General features: G+C 40.3%; 1 pseudogene; it reads left to right on the forward strand.

Annotated features, from left to right (window-relative positions):
* Positions 1-1,167: 1,167 nt before the first annotated feature.
* LOC132514044 (transcription factor 7-like 1) lies at positions 1,168-2,341 on the forward strand (annotated as a pseudogene).
* The last annotated feature ends 2,580 nt before the right edge of the window (positions 2,342-4,921 follow it).

Below are 4,921 nucleotides of genomic sequence, written 5' to 3' on the forward strand. Positions count from 1 at the left end.
TGTTGTACGTCTTGAAATTATACACTGCTCTTTGTTAATTATATCTCAGTAAAACTGGAAAAATAAAATAATTTTCAACACCCCCCCCCACAAAAAAAAAGGCATTACTTACTTTCACCCAGATGGAGGTTCATGGTGAGTTATTTAATGAAAAAGATGGATTATGTAAGATTAATTCTACTTGGTAAAAATGCTATTTTGTTTCAAGGTCTCCAGTGGGTCACCGGATCAAGATGTAGCCTTAGTCAAACTCTATAACCTCCCTTGGAAAATTACTCCAAACTGATTACCTGAAAGCTCAGGTAACAGCCCAGCTAATGAACAGGTGTTGAAGTCAGTGAGAAAAACACACATGATCCCATGTTTTCAGAAGCTACCAAGGCCAAACTTTATGGACTGGCTTTGAAGAGACAGAGAAACATAAATGCTGTTATCATCACAATATTTGATTCTATACAACGACTTGCATGAATACATGCGATTTTGGAGTATTATATATATTTCTAAATGTGGCAAATGTTGAATAAAATGAACTAGGCAATTAATATTGATTAAAGAAGAAGTATGAAATGAAGGGTAATGGAGAAGGTATAACTTTTGTTTTTTTATGTTCCTTTGCCTGGTGTCACTAGCAATGGTGAAAAATAATTTGCAATGTTATTAAGAAAATTATTATGAAAAATAATAAAATAATTGATACCATAGATCAGTTATTTGATATGCTGTTGCAAATAAGAAAAAAATGATAATAATGATAATCATTAACACTTGATGCTTACTTACATTTTCTGGCAGAGAGCTTAGTGCTTATATGTAGATTATCACCCTTGACCCTCACAACAATCTTACTCTATAAAAATATTATGAATTGTATATCACAGAATTTTCATGAGAATTCAGTGAGGCAACATATGTAAAGACCCTTTTGGAATCTGAAAAGTAGTAACAGAAACATAAACGGTTTTATTTATACTATCACAAAATTAAATTTCATTAAAAATACACACTTAATAATCACATTTGAGGGAGTTCCCTGGTGATCCCTGGTTAGGACTCTGCGCTTTCACTGCCACTGGGAAACTAAGATCCCACAAGCTGCACGGCGCCGCCAAAAAATGTTTTTAAAAATCATATTTGATTTGTTGTTTAGAATTCACTTTGCTATCTATGAGATATGAAGTTGAACTAGCCCGGGACAACTACGGTAAGAAAAAGAAGAGGAAGTGAGAAAAGCAGCTGCCCCAGACCCCCTCCCAGCAGCAAGTCCAGGAGGCAGAAGGTGCTCTGGCCTCCAAAAGGAAGAAGCCATGCGTCAGGTACCTGCCCCCAGAAGCCCTGTGACAGCCCTGCCTCCTCCCTCGGCAGCATGCTGGACTCCCCGGCCACCGCCTCAGCGGCCTTGGCCTCCCCGGCTGCCGCGGCTGCCACCCACTCGGAGCAAGCCCAGCCCCTCTCCCTCACCACCAAGCCAGAGACCCGGGCCCAGCTGGCTCTCCACTCAGCTGCCTTCCTGTCAGCAAAGGCTGCCGCCACCTCCTCTGGCCAGATGCGCAGCCAGCCCCCCTTTCTGTCCCGGCCCCTCCCCCTGGGGTCCGTGCCCGCAGCTCTGCTGACGTCCCCCCCTTCCTTCCCAGCCACGCTCCATGCCCACCAGGCCCTCCCCGTGCTCCAGGCCCAGCCTCTTTCCTTGGTCACCAAGCCTGCCCACTAAGCTGCCCCCTGACCTATGCAGGCTGTCACGTGACTCATCGAGTAGTAATGATGCAGCAGAAGAAGAAGAGAAAAAAAAAGGGACTTTATTGGTCAATATTTGACCACTTCGGACTGTTCTGTAAAGTGACTGGTAACAGCAGTACTTTACGTTTTGTAGATGTAACCAGTAGCTGATCTTAAGGCTTTTTAAAAAAACAAAACAAAACAAAACAAAAACCTTTAAAAAACAAGAACTGAAAAGTAGTGTGTTATCCTTCCTATATGTGCAGCGGTGGATGGACCTGGGCAGAAGGCACCTCTGTCTCTACCTCCTGGACTCTCTGCCCTCCTCCCTCTTCCCATCACCCAACCCCCAGCCCCCGCGTCCCGGCTTCCCCCACCCAGCCTGCATGTTGGCCGTTGCTGCCATTTCTAGCCCGTAGCCTCTTCATCTACATCGCATTCCTGGACATTCCCTTTTACTTGGCCCACGTTTTTCTCCTTTGCTCAGCTCCGTGGGTTCTTGCCTTCACCTTCGTCCTCTGCCCAGTGTAAGGCTGTCACCGTGTGAGAAGACACCTCGGCCTCGTTCGTCTCCACCAGCGTCCCCTTTCCCTCAGTGGCCCTAATGCCCCAGCCTCCAGCTTTTGTTGGGGGGGAGAGGTCCTCTGCAATGGTTCTTCCCCGCATTTAAAGGGACTCAAGGTGCCTGCAACTTCCTCAGCGAAGTAGCCTGTGCTCCACCCGCTTACCAGTCGAGATGTCCCCTCACAGCCCTGGAGTGTCAGACAGGACCTGGCTCTGAGGTCTGGCTCCTGTCACCTGGGTCGGTCCGTGCTAACAAAATCTGCCAAAGCTCTAAAGACCCTGCTCCCTCCCCCATCACCTCACACACTTCTTCTGTATTTCCTTTCATTTTTATGGGGGTTTTGGGAACAATTCAAACTCCCAGTTTATTTTCACAAAAGAAAATAAAATTGCCATTGCAAGAAAAAAATGTTTTTTTAAATCTTGTGTGATTTGTTTAGAATTCACTTTGCTATCTATGAGATATGAAGTTGAAGTAGGTTGTTAGTCATATAGTCTCTAAAGTAAAAGCTCTGCTTATCTTGTTTCATGTGATTATTCATGAAACATTCTGATTATGATGATGTAGTGTGTAGTTTGGTTTTAATATCCCAATGCCCCAAACAAATGAATATTATTAATCACCTTAAAAAACTAAGAAAATCCACTGAAAAATTTTAAAAATCAGTAATATAGTTTGGTGAGAGAAGCAGTATTTAAGGAAGTAAATACAACCAGTGGCTTCCCTATGTATCAGCAATAAATCTTTTAAAAATAACAATTCATAAAAGAATCTATCCACAGCAGAAAGAAAATATTAAAAGATGTCAATGAATAAATTTAAGCATACAAAATATCCTGGTTGTATATAAATACTGTCCTCTTGTGTGTGTGTGCGTGCGTGTGTGTGTGTGTGTGTGTGTGTGTGTGTGTGTGTGTTCCCACATGCAATAGATCCTGGATGGAAAAACAACCTACTGAAAATAGCTAATCAAATTATAATTTGAAAGTGATTTTGTTTTTTAGGCAGTGGACATAGTATTATTACAGTCTAAGCAAATGTGAATACCAATAAGAAACCAAATAATGCCAATGAATAATATTTAATACATTAAACTGTACTATAAAGATATAATCATTAAAACAACCATTAGATCAATAGCTCAAATGGATATGGGGAAATTCAGCACTTGCAACTCAATTCTCACCATTAAATGGATACATTACACACATTTTTAAAGGTTGTATTTGAAAATATCTCCCAAATAAAAATCTACTAACAAGTACATCCTTAATGATTTGTTGAATGAGGAAAACAATTAGCAGATGAGTGTATAAGTTATGACTTCCTTTCTGTGAAATAAAAAAAGTTTTAAAAATGTCTCTCTGTTTACATATTAATGGTGAGCATATATAATTTTATGGGAGGAAAATGATGATGAGAAATTCTTACATGCTATTAGTAATTGTTAAGGTTAGGCTTCCACTAAGTTTGATAATTAAATGGAAGTATCAGGGTGTATTCTCCATTGCAACTCAATCCATTCATTATTTATCAAATGTGTAATGTGAAAATAATAAAATAATATAATGATAGAGAAGTTAATTCCAACACTTTAGCATTTTACTTACTTTAAAATACATATTATACATTATTTCCAAATACCAGAGTTAGTTTTCTTAAGTTATATGAAACACTAGTTACCCATACCAATTGTGATACCTTTAAATTTTTTCTATTAAAAAAATCTATCAGGGGCTTCCCTGGTGGCGCAGTGGTTGAGAGTCCGCCTGCCAATGCAGGGGACACGGGTTCGTGCCCCGGTCCGGGAAGATCCCACATGCCGCGGAGCGGCTGGGCCCGTGAGCCATGGCCGCTGAGCCTGCGCGTCCGGAGCCTGTGCTCCGCAACGGGAGAGACCACAACAGTGAGAGGCCCACGTACCGCAAAAAAAAAAAAAAGCTATCAGCAACCAAGTTAATTGGTTTCTTGACCCACTAGGTGGGACATTGAAATAGAACAATTTGGTAATTGTGGGTTATTAAGATAGAAAAATAATGGAGGAAATGTTTAAGAGTAATCCTGTATCTTTAACAGCAAAACAACAAAATAGCAATATATTTGAACGTTTGTTAATATATAGTTTTGATGCTAAAAACTTAGTTTTGTACTTAAAGTTTTATACTTACTTAGAACTTACCAACATATAAGTAACTTGAGTAAATCTATTAACTAGCTAATATTAAGTCCCATTATTAAGTTGACATCTCAATGTTGTTTGGTTTTCAGGCGGCTGTCAGTGCAACCCTGGGTGAGTTGGCACCAAAGTCTCTACAAACTCGTTTTGTGAGGACCTGGATCCCAAAATACAGAGGAGCATCAAATGTCTAAGAGGCTCATATTAGGCATAATCCCAAAATAAGTACCACCTGAATTGTTTGAGAGACGAACCTAAGGCACATGTTTTTGGGATGATGTGTGTGGAGGATTATTTTAATTGTGATTCATGAAGAGAGCTATTACCATTCACTTAGGAAAACCAAGAAATTCATGTTGAAAAAAATTGAGAACTTATAGTTTGCTCTGGAAGGAGGCAGGCAGACAGCAATTGTATAATAACCAATAGCTTTACCAATTATCAAAGTTAATCCATCAGTAAGG

This window comes from Lagenorhynchus albirostris, chromosome X, assembly GCF_949774975.1.
Source record: "Lagenorhynchus albirostris chromosome X, mLagAlb1.1, whole genome shotgun sequence".
Lineage (NCBI taxonomy): Eukaryota > Metazoa > Chordata > Mammalia > Artiodactyla > Delphinidae > Lagenorhynchus > Lagenorhynchus albirostris.